The sequence below is a fragment of the Lygodium microphyllum genome, chromosome 28 (assembly GCF_053477565.2).
Source record: "Lygodium microphyllum isolate KBCC chromosome 28, Lygodium_microphyllum_v1.1.10, whole genome shotgun sequence".
Classification (NCBI taxonomy): domain Eukaryota; kingdom Viridiplantae; phylum Streptophyta; class Polypodiopsida; order Schizaeales; family Lygodiaceae; genus Lygodium; species Lygodium microphyllum.
In genome coordinates, this window is record NC_141162.1 from 6,777,257 (window position 1) to 6,792,486 (window position 15,230).

Genomic DNA, 15,230 nt, shown 5'->3' on the forward strand with positions numbered 1-15,230 from the left:
CGGCGATGTGCGGTACATACTACCACCATCGACGGAAAATTTTGGGGGCTCTAAGCTTTTTAAAAGCTTCTTCTAAAGCTTATCAAGCTTATAATCCAAACTTTAACGGAAACTGCTCATATGAGTAGAGGAAAAAATGACTTGTTATAGAAGCTTTCCGCGTGGTCCTCGGCCTGCAAAAGCCGGTCCTTCGTGATTTGAGTGTGTAGCAGGGGGTTATTGACTGCCAGGAACACGCTGGTATCGACCATTTGCCACGAGACTGACTGTAGAGCTCGATCGTTCCAAGAGCTCCGCCTTCACGCAAGATGGTAAGCGATTGAAAGCTCTCGATCTCAGCTTTGCTCTAATACCACTGGTGCGCAGATCGGACGTGGTATGCGCGCGTAGTGAGTGTCGAAAGGTCCCCAAGAACAAAAGAACTCTACTTTTGCATAAAGAACAAGGAAGAAAGCTTGCACGACATGAAGCAAGAGACTAATTGGGTACAATTTTCCCCCATGCCTTGTGTGAGCGCTCCACAAAGCATGTATTTGATATATTATTCATCTCCAAGCTCAAAAAACTAGCCCAATTTACAATTAGCACGCTTTTGCTTTTGTGTTTGCTTTTGTCCCACTAAAGAATTAAAGCTATTGGGCGTCCAAGGAGTCGGGCGGTATTCAAATACAATGTCCAATACAAATATTTAAATTGTGCGTCCATGCGCATACAAAAAATAAATAAATAAATGTCAAGTGCTTCAATAAATAAGTGTGTCAAAATATTGGCGCCATGCCTAAGATGCGCGCCCATAAAAAATGATAATGATTTGAATACACGCTATCCTCTAGTGCTTCCCAACGCCACCGTTGCCTGTTCTACACATCAACTGAAGCATTCACAATTGTTAGAAAATAATAAAATTAAACCGACAAAAGTGAATACTTAGTAGTCTTCAGCTACAAAATAAATAAATTGGTTAGAATTCAATCCTAACCTTAATTTATTACGAGTGTGCACTCTAAACTCATAAACGTCTATTAATTTAAATATGTATTTTACGAAATCACCCGCTATGGAATCACCCACTTGCACATTAAAGTAACAAGACGCCCGAAAAGGATAGGCGTCCCCATCGACTTTTCGCACAAGGAATCCACCTTGTGTATGAGCCCCGGTAAAAAAATTTTACGAAATCCACCACAAAACCTCACAGAATCCACCGTGGAATATGCCTCCTGGCATCAAAATGGGATCTACTATCTCTAAAGCAAAGGAGATAACAATACCATATCTTGTATATGTGGTAGAAACTCTTTGGATCTTTTCTTAATCAAGGGATTAACAAAAGTTTCTTTTTCTTTTACATTTTTGGTCCTAAAGGATTAATCTAAGATTGAATCACATTCTAGTACTTTGGAGATAGAAGGAGAGGAAGAAACAGTCATTGGAGTAGTGAGTATCCTAACTAAGAAGGGAGTCAATTGGTGGTAGAGGGGTAAACAAAAGTCATTGTGGATCAATTCGTGTAGTTGAGGTATGCACTTTTGATGTAAAATCCATAAAGATTATGATGCATTTTTTAGAGAAAGAGAGAAAACCCTAGAAAAGAGGGAAGTTGAGAGTGAGAAAGTGCATGTTGAATGTGATATTGGATCTTACGAGCTAAGGAAAGAATGTGATTTGGATGCTTATTTAGTAAGCACTCAAAGGAAGTTGGGGACTCATAAAGTATCTTATCACAACGCGATGTCATGACACTGCATGTCCACCATTGCAAACCTCAGGGCAGAGTTTTTCACCAAGAATTTGAACACATTAGTCAATGTCATTGGGAATTTATTTCCTGTTGTGTGTGTTTTTTTGCATTTGCATGATGCATGAGTACATGTAGATAGACTAGGCACAATTTCTTTAATTGCATCCATATTTTTCATGTGACTATTGTCTGTTTGATTGCATTGCATGGATTTTAATTTACATTTTTCAAATCACATGAATGATTGGGCACACCGTTCTCTTTCAAAGCATACTTTTGCTAGGGCACATTACACGAGAAATAGATTCATATGAATAGGTATTTGGGTTCTCAAAGTTACAGGCTATGTTGAAGCATTAAAAAACTAATGAGATTTGATACGATTCAAAGATAGGAGGTGTTTATCTCATGAAAGATGAATGTGGAATGCAGAGTATTGCCGTTTTCAAGCCCATGGATGAAGAAACCATGGCTGAAAATAATATTCGTGGTTTTACTTCTTTGTACTTTGAGAAAGGTCTCAAGAAAGGGACGAGGAGTGGGAAAGGAGCTATTAGAGAGGATAGCGGCCTGGTTGTCTTGAGGATCGAGGGACTCTTGGTAGGACTAGTGACCAGCAGTAGAGAAAATCCTTGTACCAGCAGTAGAGAAGCATTGGCATCATTCACAACATCTCTCACAAGAACAACTTCAGAGGTGACTTCCACCATTTTCTAGTGATCAAGCTCCCATTCAACAGGTTGGCACTCTAGGAGCCTAGCCAGGCAGTTGCTGCTGGTTTTTTTCAGATTAATACATATGTTTCCACCTTCAAGCGCGTCACGAATACCCTAGGCACTCATTATGATACACCTAATGTAACATTCCGTTTTACTAAACGCGTGAACCTGTCTCAAATGAATCTAAAAAAATGGGAGAAATGGAAAAAAAAAATTCCCCCCTTATCCCTCCAACCGACTGACGAGCTGGACGGGGAGGGGAATAGAAGGAGCTATTAAGCTCCTTGGTGGAGCCTTATGGAGAGAGGGGGACCATGCGTGATGACACGCAGGGAGGGAAGATCCCCCTCCCCTCCAATATTTAAACGAGGGGGGGGGCTGGAGAAGAGGACGTTGAGCCGTGAGAAATAGAGGCCGAAGGAGACAACCCTGCCGTGATTGCGAAGAGGAGAGTGCCGCCATAACACCGAGCTGAGGGAGGAGGACAGAAGGCTGCTGCCGCCTACATCCTGACACCGCCGCTGCCATCACCAACCAGTCCACGAAGAGCCGTCAGGGATTTGTCGTCCTCCACACTCCACGTACATTCAGAAGCTTCCAAGAAGCTTCTAAGGGGGGGATCTTTAAGCTCACTTTCTCATTGATATTCCCTTAAAAGTCCTTTAACCCCGGTTTCCATTATAAACCCCCTTTGTTCCCCTCGGGTTTAATCCTCCCTAAATCCCCTTTGTTCTCTCCCCCCCCCCCATTTTTAAACCCCCCTAGGATTTTTAAATTCCCTTTTCCCCTTAAGCCCCTCCCTTAGACTTTGGGAACCTACCCTCTGTTTTAATTCCCCTAAGACCTTTTTCACCCCCTTATAACCCTCGTAACCCTTCTTCAACCCCCCTCATAACTCTCATTTTCCCACAACTCCCGAAGTTTTTTTTCCCTAATCCCCCATATCCCTGTTATTATTTTCCCCCCCAAACCAAAAGAATCCAAACCATCATCATGGCCTCGGATGGTATCCCGTAAGGAAATAATAGTCGTGAGATAAAAGGATAGGGAGGAAAAGTAGAGGGAGTGAAAAGGAGTGAAGGAGGAAGAGTGGGAAAAAGACAAAAGAAAGGGAAGGAAGGAGAAGACGGTGGAATTCCAGGAGAAAAAGGGAAAGGCTATCTCACATTCGAACTATGATGTCGCCGAAAAAAGTCCAAGGTGTAGTTGCGGGAGGGTCATCCCCCGGTATCCATGTGGATATCTCACCCCAAAACCAGGTTTTTTCTCTTGGCTTTAATTCGGTTTTAAGTCGATCATGCAAAGGAAAAATGTTAAGGATAGGATATATTTGTTCGAGTTATTTGTAACGAAGGAGTTTAGCTTAGGAATGACAATGTATAGAACTTAGCTTTCTTCAAATTGCATCAAGCATTATAAATTACGAGCAAGATTATCCATTTACTATAGTAATATATTTTAGTTAAATCCTAAGGTGTAGAAATTATATCTTGCACCATTAGTCTTATTGCTTTCGCAACGAATCATGGTAAATGGCTAAATTCATGAAAGGTTTCTTTCGATGCTCAAATTACTAGGGAGTTATCTTTGCTATTTGCACATCTTAGCAAGGCAATTGTTGTTATTTGGCATGAGTTCATCTTTAAAGAAAACAGAAGTTAAATGTTAGGAATTAACAAGTATAAAAATTAGATATATGAACTCATTTGGAAAGAAAATGTAATGGGGGATTGTTGGATGACACTCTATTAATACTTTTCCCTTGCTATTTGAGGACTTGGGGACTAATAAAGTGTGTATACACCAATTTCATAGCTAGGCCTTTTTGTCCCAAGGAGTATTGTCGCTCTTTGTATCACCTTGGCATTAGGCTATATGCCAAATTAAACTGTATTGATTGGGAAAGTAAATTGTCACAAGGATAGTAAAACCGTGACAAGACGATTAATATTACCTTCCAAAAGATAACTGAACCAATCTAAACATAGAAACATTCATACCCTAAACACTTGACTACTTTCCTTACCGTAGGGACAATAAATTCATAAAGATAAGAAACTAGGGATTGTCCCTAAGGTTCTTAAAAGAAGAAACCCTAGGCCTGACATACGTCAGCTTAAAGAATCTAAACAGATTATTCCATCGCAGGACTTGCACAACATGTATGAAATCATTTAGTTTTGTGATTGATTCACAAGGAGAAAGGGAAAAAACCCTCATGAAGGACGGCAGATCCTTACGCAAGTTATCTTGCAAAAAGACGTATTTTTGGATATCCTTCTAAATAAGGAAAGTTGTAAACCGGAAACTAGCATATCTAAAGCACTTTAGGATTAACCAAGTTGGGTATGCCTAACACTGGAATGTAAAAGGATCTTGCCAATTTACAAGACACCTTGGGAATGAGTGCTAAAACACTCAAAAAGGAAAGAACACTTCCTTAGCAGTTTGCCAAACAACTCGGTTGATTAACGGAAATGTTTGTGCTTGCTAGAGATTTTAAAGCTATGTTTGAATTATGAATTACAAATTAAATGAGTACCTATACTTCAAGTTAAAGGCCTGAAGGGAGAGGCAGCTTCAGTTACCCCGGACTGCCTGCCTGACCCTAACCAAGGGGGTTGTTGACCGCGCCCGAAACGTGGACCGAACCCATCGCGAGAGGTCTCTCCGTTGAGTTTTACTTGGAGCAGGAGGACGCTTGGGTGCCAAGGGGGGCTCTGGCCGTAAATCCCTCGCCTTCCGGGTCCTGCACAAGAGGCTAACGTGACTCGGGATTGGATCTCGAGGCCCGCATACTAGTTGACGGGCGGAAGCTTGGAATAGTGATCCCTGGAGATTACTGGATAGCCTTAGGGCGGATTATGGACAAGCCTACAAGCGGAAATCCTTGTATTTCAAAGATAAAATGATGAAATGTAAAGAAAGAACTTGCTTGATATTGTTCTTCTATGTCACGTGATAAGATTACGTGAAGGAACCAGTGCTTAACGGGGTTAATTAAAGAAGCTGATTGTTATATGTCAAATTAATGTGTTAGATAATTACATAACTAAAACAAACTGAGAAAAGTGTGGAGGATGGGCCATGGGTCCGCCGTCCCACGGTTGGGTGGTCCCGGTTAGCTGGGAACTTTTCTCAAAAATCTCGAAGAACAGCGGAATGATCATCATCATCAAAACAAATAACGAGAATGATGACCTAAAGTTACGTCTTACCCGATTTACGCTGTTTTAGGAGAACGGAATGGGACTATGCCTTATGGCAGAGAGGTTGAGCTTTGCATCCCTCTCGTTTCCCATTCTCCTTGAACCAAGTGCAGTGTGAATCCGCTTCGGACCTGGCGTTTCTGTGTAAAGTAGTTCGCTCGGGTCTGACGCCAGTTGCTGTTAGCTAATGACCAAACAGGAAAACCCTAATTCCGGTCGATCCTAAGTGGGAAACGGCCAGGATACTTCCGTTCTATGTATGAAGCGTGGAACAAGTTTTTGGTGTTTCGGGTCATGTTTATGACTGCAATGCATTCTCCCCTTTACAGACAAAGAATTGGGATGATGAACATCCTGGAGCAGATTTATAATCCATCACCTTTATACATAGAACGAAGATGGACGGGGTCTTCAGGAATCTACTACATAGTCGCCCACCGGTTTGCTTATCTACAGACCAACCTAAAGAGGATCAAGTCGTTGGAAGACTTGAAAGTTGTGAAGCTGTTCATTTTTGTGGAAGCTCACGTAAATTCAACTTTACATATTCAAGGTCGGAGGGTTGAAATGAACTCATATGTATATGAGGAAGTAACCCGTGTAATCCCAGCCGACAGGATTAAAGTGTTGGGCCGCCATGAGAAGTATGGATTCCAACGGAAAGGGTATCCTAAACTTCCAATGAATTATCGATTCCTAAAAATCCATGACCCAAAACCCTACTATTACACAGTTCTTGTAGACAAATGCAATAAAACGTTGTTCTCCCCAAACTAAATGTAATGATTGAATTATCATCAAACGAGACGTTGTATAAGGCTACGCCCATGTAAATAGAAATAAAGACTTCTTTTATCAATATTTGGCTGTGCATAAGGGATGTTAAAAAGTTAAGTAGCTACATTGTTTACGAGATAGCTGAACTAAAAATAAAAGATAAGTTGACATCGATTATCATATAATAACATTAAGAAAACTTTTATCCAGGCACAACCCCAGGTACAGGTTCCAAATTCGCTTCCTACATCAAGTACTGCTATTACCCAGGAGAAGAAGTTCCTCCTCAAGCAGATAAAGCCACCCGAGTTTGACGGGAAAGGGCAAATTTTTCTAGGTTGATGCTGAAATTTGGATTGAATCTATGGAGGATTACTTTGAAGCAGTTGGTACTGCACCTACCAATCAAGCCATGCTCGCCAAATTAAAACTCACCGGCGAAGAGACTTTGGTGGAAGCAATGGTGCAAGGATCAAGGGACTTCAGAGGGGTCCGTTGCCTGGGAGAAGTCGAAGAAAGCCGTGCAAGGGAGATATTTGCTACCTGCATATCCTACATAGAAAATGAATGAGTTCTACAAGCTAAAACAGCTATTCATCTCACTCTTAAAATATGTGCCACAGATGGACATGACGCAGCAGGTGTCCAAATTTTGTGCGGGCTTAAATCCACCCGTAAATACCCGTCTCGAATCTATGCGTCCATCAGATCTTCAGGATGCACTAATTCGAGCGGCGCCTATAATTCAAGAGGTGCAAGCTAAACCAAGGGGTAACAAAACTTGGTCCTATAGTGACCCAAACAGAGGAGCATTCAAACCTCAAATGAACAGAGTTCAAGGTCACAATCAGGGATAAAGGAAGAAAGCAAGGACAAATAACGTCAACAACTTTGTTCCTACTCAAAGTAATGGCCGAAACCTCCGATGTTTCCACTGTAACGAACCCGGTCACTTCAAGAGGCAATGTCCCAAGATCAGCAGGGGACATCGTCAAACGCCTTTCCAAGGTGCAGGCCGCGGTCAAGGAGCCACTACCCATGGAAGAGGAAAAACTGCCTACAATGCCAATAGGCAAAGATGTGAAGAAGAAGATGAGGAAGATCCGACTATGGAAGCAGAATTCGAAAGAGCGACAGTCCATGCCGCTTTACACAAGAAAGGGTCGAATCACCAGTTCTCGGTGATTCAGACACCGTCAGACTATCAAGGTAAAGGTTTCAAAACCTTGATTGATTGTGGCAGTACACATTCCTTTATCTCACCAGGATGTGCAAAAAGATTAGGAATAGCCACAGTAGAAGCACCTACCCTGCTTGTGGAATTGGCAAACGGTCGTGAGGTAACTTGTACCGGGCAAATTGCTAAGGTGGAATTCTTTCTTGGAGGAAAGAAAACCTCAGTCAAATTCAGAGTCATGAATTTAGGTATCCATGAGTGTCTACTCGGGATGGATTGGCTTAAGCCTAATGACGCCCACATCCACTGTGGAAAGGGTCAAGTTTCCTTTCGAAACTCTGAAAGGGAACTTGTCACAACTCAAGGTGAGGCAGGAGTGCCAAGAATCCAATTAGCCAAAGTATCTCGGATTATTAAAGGAGTCAGAAAAGGATTACCCGTTTACCTGATCAAACTCAACAAGTTAGATCAAAAGCAAGAGTCTCATGAAGGACCTTCTTGGCTAAAGGAATACGCTGACATATTCCCTGAGGAATTGATTGAACTTCCGCCTCCAAGAGAAGTAGATCATGAGATTAGGCTAGTGCCTGGAGCTCCACCAATTGCAAAGAGACCTTATAGAAGGTCCATACCAGAAGCAATCGAGTTGAAGGAACAGCTCAAGCAACTGTTGGATCAGGGTTACATCTGGCCTAGCAACTCACCGTGGGGAGCTCCAGTACTATTCCAGAAAAAGAAAGATGGGACACTGCGACTATGTATTGATTACCGAGGGTTGAATCAATCAACACTCAAGAACAAGTATCCTATTCCTAGAATAGATGAGCTTCTTGATTGTCTTCAAGGTGCAAAGATCTTCTCCAAGATTGATCTCAGGTTAGGCTATTATCAGATAAGGATCAAGGAAGAAGATATTCCAAAGACGGCCTTCAATACAAGATATGGGCACTTTGAGTTCCTGGTTATGTCATTCGGGCTTACGAATGCACCTGCCACCTTCAATAGATTAATGCATGATATTTTTAGACCATATCTTGATGATTCCGTGCTTGTCTTCTTCGATGACACTTTAGCCTATTCCAAACATGAAGAAGATCATGAACCTCAACTTCGGATTGTCCTTGAGACAATGAGGTCTCATAAGCTGTATGCAAAAATGAAGAAGTGTGCATTCTTCAAGCATCAGATTGAATATCTGGGATTCATAGTATCATCAAAGGGAATATCAGTAGACCCAGCCAAAGTCAGAGATGTGCTTGAATGGCCAATACTAGTATCCGTCAAAGAAATACATAGCTTTCTTGGATTGACAGGATGGTATAGGGTCTTTATCAAAAACTATGCTTTGATTGCAGCACCCCTTACAGATCTACTAAAGAAGCAGACTTCCATTACATGGTCAACTTCCGAACAAAATAGCTTCGACAAACTGAAGCAAAGTTTGGTATCAGCACCTATTCTAAAACTTCCTGACCTCAATAAGGAGTTCGAGGTAGTAACTGATGCTAGCATTCTTGCCTTGGGATGTGTACTTATGTAGGAAGGTCATCCAGTAGCATACTCTTCAAGGAAATTGAAGAGTCATGAAAAGAATTATGCCACGCATGATCTGGAATTACTAGCTATCATCCATGCTCAAAAGCTTTGGAGACACTACCTGTTGGGTAACAAGTTTACTCTAGTAACCGATCATAAGAGTCTCAAATGGATTTTTACCCAGAACGAGCTCAACATGAGGCAACGTCGGTGGATTGAAGTATTGGAGGAATATGATTTTGAAATCAAGTACCGACAAGGGAAAGAGAATGTAGTTGCCGATGCTCTCAGTCGCAAGGCATTCCTAAATTCCCTAATCTTGCAGAATCCATCAACGGCCAGATCTCTGGCTACAAAGGTATCTATGCCAAACAACCCTATACTTGAACTAGCTAGAGAGGAAGCATGCCATGATTTGGCCTACCAAACAATGATAAAGGAGATATATACCAAGGAGCAGAATCAGAAGTTGCAAGCTAAGTATCAGGAATTTTCCATTGATAATGGACTTGTCTACTACAGAACAAGGTTGTGTATACCAGCAAGCCAGTCACTTAAGCAGAAGATATTATGGGAAGCTCATGATTCTCCTTTCGCAGGACATCCTGGCTATGCTAAAACTCTTAAAGCAATTAGGAAGAGCTACCATTGGGAGAGGCTTAAAGGTGACGTTCTCAAGTATGTCACTGAATGTTTGTCTTGCCAACGTATCAAGGCCGAACATGTCATGATGCCAGGGAAACTGCAACCGCTTGACATTCCCCAAATGAAATGGGAATTCATCAGTATGGATTTTGTCGTGGGCTTACCCCAAGTCCAAGGTGGATACAATTCCATTATGGTTGTGGTTGACATGCTTACCAAGGTTGCACACCTAATTCCAGTAAAGACAAATTATAAAGCCTTCGACATTGCAAGATTGTTTATCAAGGAGATATTCAAGCTACATGGGTTACCTAGAAGAATCAAAAGTGATCGAGATTCTCTCTTCACATCACACTTCTGGTGAGCTATCTTTGAAGCTATTGGGACTCAACTCTATTTTAGCACCGCCTACCATCCCCAAACGGATGGACAAACAGAGCGAGTAAATCAAATCATTGAGAATATGCTTAGGGCATACTTCTGTCGAGAGCCGAACAGGTGGATTCAATACTTGCCATTAGTTGAATTTGCCTACAATGCTTCTTACCAACAGAGCATTCAAATGACCCCTTTCCAGGCATTGTATGGTCATGATTGTCGAAGTCCCCTAAACTTTTTTGATCCAACCCTAAGAGTTGAAGCTTCAAGACAAATGTTGGATCAAATAAGGTCAATAAGACAAGACATACAAGCAGCCAAGGATAGGCAAAAGACATACACAGATTTCAAGCGTCAAGATAGAGTCTTCGAAGAAGGAGACATGGTCTTCATTTGTGTACGCCCTAAAAAGAGTTCTCTATCCCTAGGAGAATGCAAGAAGCTAAGTCCAAGGTATTGTGGGCTGTACAAAATCCTCAAATGCCTAGGACCCAATGCTTATAGATTGCAACTCCCTGAGAACCTAAAGGTTCACAATGTATTCCATATCAGCCTATTGAAAAAATATGTACCCAACCCTAATCATGTACTTGATGACCAACAAATTGTAATGCCTAGTCAAGGAGTCCTTGAACTAAGGCCGGAAAGGATCTTAGATGTTAGGGAAAGACAGTTAAGATCTAGAACCCTGAGAGAATGCCTCGTCCAGTGGAAAGATTATCCCGAAGAGGATGCCACTTCGATAGATGAAAGCTCTCTCAACCATCAATATCCCCAGTTTATTTTGAGATGAGGACATCTCGATTCCTCTAAGGGGGAGAGAATGTAACATTCCGTTTTACTAAACGCGTGAACCTGTCTCAAATGAATCTAAAAAAATGAGAGAAATGGAAAAAAAAAATTTCCCCCCCTTATCCCTCTAGCCGATTGACGAGCTAGAGGGGGAGGGGAATAGAAGGAGCTATTAAGCTCCTTGGTGGAGCCTTATGGAGGGAGGGGGACCATGCATGATGACATGCAGGGAGGGAAGATCCCCCTCCCCTCCAATATTTAAACGAGGGGGGGCCGCTGGAGAAGAGGAGGCTGAGCCGTGAGAAATAGAGGCCGAAGGAGACAACCCTGTCGTGATTGTGAAGAGGAGAGTGCCGCCATAACACTGAGCTAAGGGAGGAGGACGGAAGGTTGCTGCCGCCTACATCCTGACGCCGCCGCTGCCATCGCCAACTAGTCCACGAAGAGCCGTCGTCCTCCACACGTCGCGTACATTCAGAAGCTTCCAAGAAGCTTCTTGGAAGCTTCTAAGGGGGGGATCTTTAAGCCCCCTTTCTCATTGATATTCCCTTAAAAGTCCTTTAACCCTGGTTTCCATTATAAACCCCCTTTGTTCCCCTCGGGTTTAATCCTCCCTAAATCCCCTTTGTTCTCCCCTCCCCCCCCCCCCCCCCCCGGTTTTAAACCCCCCTAGGATTTTTAAATTCCCCTTTCCCCTTAAGCCCCTCCCTTCGACTTTGGGAACCTACCCCCGGTTTTAATTCCCCTAAGACATTTTTCACCCCCTTATAACCCTCGTAACCCTTCTTCAACCCCCCTCATAACTCTCATTTTCCCACAACTCCCTAAGTTTTTCTTTCCCTAATCCCCCGTATCCCCATTATTATTTTCCCCCCCGAACCAAAAAAAATCCAAACCATCATCATGGCCTTGGATGGTATCCCGTAAGGAAATAATAGCCGTGAGATAAAAGGATAGGGAGGAAAAGTAGAGGGAGCGAAAAGAAGGAGTGAAGGAGGAAGACTGGGAAAAAGACAAAAGAAAGGGAAGGAAGGAGAAGACGGTGGAATTCCAGGAGAAAGAAGGAAAGGCTATCTCACATTCGAACTACGATGCCGTCGAAAAAAGTCCAACCTGTAGCTCTGGGAGGGTCATCCCCCGATATCCATGTGGATATCTCACCCCAAAACCAGGTTTTTTCTCTTGGCTTTAATTCGGTTTTAAGTCGATCATGCAAAGGAAAAATGTTAAAGATAGGATATATTTGTTCGAGTTATTTGTAACGAAGGAGTTTAGCTTAGGAATGACAATGTATAGAACTTAGCTTTCTTCAAATTGCATCAAGCATTATAAATTACGAGCAAGATTATCCATTTACTATAGTAATATATTTTAGTTAAATCCTAAGGTGTAGAAATTATATCTTGCACCATTAGTCTTATTGCTTTCGCAACGAATCATGGTAAATGGCTAAATTCATGAAAGGTTTCTTTCGATGCTCAAATTACTAGGGAGTTATCTTTGCTAGTTGCACATCTTAGCAAGGCAATTGTTGTTATTTGGCATGAGTTCATCTTTAAAGAAAACGGAAGTTAAATGTTAGGAATTAACAAGTACAAAAATTAGATATATGAACTCATTTGGAAAGAAAATGTAATGGGGGATTGTTGGATGACACTCTATTAATACTTTTCCCTTGCTATTTGAGGACTTGGGGACTAATAAAGTGTGTATACACCAATTTCACAACTAGGCCTTTTTGTCCCAAGGAGTATTGTCGCTCTTTGTATCACCTTGGCATTAGGCTATATGCCAAATTAAACTGTATTGATTGGGAAAGTAAATTGTCACAAGGATAGTAAAACCGTGACAAGACGATTAATATTACCTTCCAAAAGATAACTGAACCAATCTAAACATAGAAACATTCATACCCTAAACACTTGACTACTTTCCTTACCGTAGGGACAATAAATTCATAAAGATAAGAAACTAGGGATTGTCCCTAAGGTTCTTAAAAGAAGAAACCCTAGGCCTGACATACGTCAGCTTAAAGAATCTAAACAAATTATTCCATCGCAGGACTTGCACAACATGTATGAAATCATTTAGTCTTGTGATTGATTCACAAGGAGAAAGGTAAAAAACCCTCATCAAGGACGGCAGATCCTTACGCAAGTTATCTTGCAAAAAGACATATTTTTGGATATCCTTCTAAATAAGGAAAGTTGTAAACCGGAAACTAGCATATCTAAAGCACTTTAGGGTTAACCAAGTTGGGTATGCCTAACACTGGAATGTAAAAGGATCTTGCCAATTTACAAGACACCTTGGGAACGAGTGCTGAAACACTCAAAAAGGAAAGAACACTTCCTTAGCAGTTTGCCAAACAACTCGGTTGATTAACGGAAATGTTTGTGCTTGCTAGAGATTTTAGAGTTTTGTTTGAATTATGAATTACAAATTAAATGAGTACCTATAATTCAGGTTAAAGGCCTGAAGGGAGAGGCAGCTTCAGTTACCCCCGACTGCCTGCCTGACCCTAACCAAGGGGGTTGTTGACCGCGCCGGGAACGTGGACCGAACCCGCCGCGAGAGGTCTCTCCGTTGAGTTTTACTTGGAGCAGGAGGACGCTTGGGTGCTTGGGGGGGCTCTAGCCATAAATCCCTCACCTTCCAGGTCCTGCACAAGAGGCTAACGTGACTCGGGATTGGATCTCGAGGCCCGCATACTAGTTGACGGGCGGAAGCTTGGAATAGTGATCCCTAGAGATTACTGGATAGCCTTCGGGTGGATTATGGACAAGCCTACAGGTGGAACTCCTTGTATTTCAAAGATAAAATGATGAAATGTAAAGAAAGAACTTGCTTGATATTGTTTTTCTATGTCATGTGATAAGATTACGTGAAGGAACCAGTGCTTAACGGGGTTAATTAAAGAAGCTGATTGTTATATGTCAAATTAATGTGTTAGATAATTACATAACTAAAACAAACCGAGGAAAGTGCGGAGGATGGGCCATGGGTCCGTCCTACGGTTGGGTGGTCCCGGTTAGCCGGGAACTTTTCTCAAAAATCTCGAAGAACAGCGGAATGATCATCATCATCAAAACAAATAACGAGAATGATGACCTAAAGTTACGTCTTACCCGATTTACGCTGTTTTAGGGGAACGGAATGGGACTATGCCTTATCACAGAGAGGTTGAGCTTTGCATCCCTCTCGTTTCCCATTCTCCTTGAACCAAGTGCAGCATGAATCCGCTTCGGACCTGGCGTTTCTGCGTAAAGTAGTCCGCTCGGGTCTGACGCCAGTTGCTGTTAGCTAATGACCAAAGAGGAAAACCTAATTCCGGCCGATCCTAAGTGGGAAACGGCCAGGATACTTCCGCTACGTGGCAGATGTGGGAAGACCTAGATCGCAAAACCCGTAACATTCCTTGGGAGTGCCGGGTGGAATTTTCTAGACATCCTGTCCGATGGACTGCTAAGACGTGTCCTAGATGATACAAATGGACACGTTACACTTGAACTCCGAGAAATGCTACATAAAACAAGGCAAAACATTGGCCAGCTAGCAAAAGAAACTTCTGCAAAACTAGGCAGCGAGTGAGAAACAGATCATGCTACTGAAGTCAATTCTGCCAAAAAGATAGCAGATGCCAAACTTGCCAAAGACTTTCAAGCTGTCTTGAAAGTATTTCAGAAAGCACAATGAACATCTACTGAAGGAGAGACACCTTATCCACCTTTTGTTCCACAGGCTGTTTTGCCTTGTAATTTCAATGCAAGTGAGCTAAACCTAATTACAATCAGGAGCAGCGGGCTTTACTGGTGAAGCAAAGGAGGCAAGAAGTGCTTTTACTGGATAATGAAATAGTTTTCAATGAGGTGCTTATTGAGGAACTTGATCAAGGTATCCAAGAAATACAACAACAAATTGGAGAAGTGAACGAGATTTTCAAAGATCTTGCAGTTTTAGTTCATGAACAAGGCATTATGATTGATGGCATTGACTCAAATATCGGAAGTTCACATGCTGCAACAGTTCAAGCAAACCGAGAGCTTTCAAAGGCAGTAAAAAGTCAGAAGTCCAATTCATCCCTGGTCTGCTTGCTCCTTGTGATCTTTGACGTGGGGCTTCTGATTCTTATAATTGTACTTGCAGCATGATCTGCAGTTTCAGGGGACAGTTGGATTGCCATTACCTTTGTGTTAACCTTTACCAGCATCAATGATATTGCTTATTGATAGCATCGCGAGGATCCAAGCAGATCT

The 15,230-nt window shown here is 42.1% G+C and overlaps 1 pseudogene; it reads left to right on the top strand.

Moving 5' to 3' along the window:
* Positions 1-2,209: 2,209 nt before the first annotated feature.
* Positions 2,210-15,198, top strand: LOC148011155 (syntaxin-22 pseudogene; annotated as a pseudogene).
* Positions 15,199-15,230: the final 32 nt, after the last annotated feature.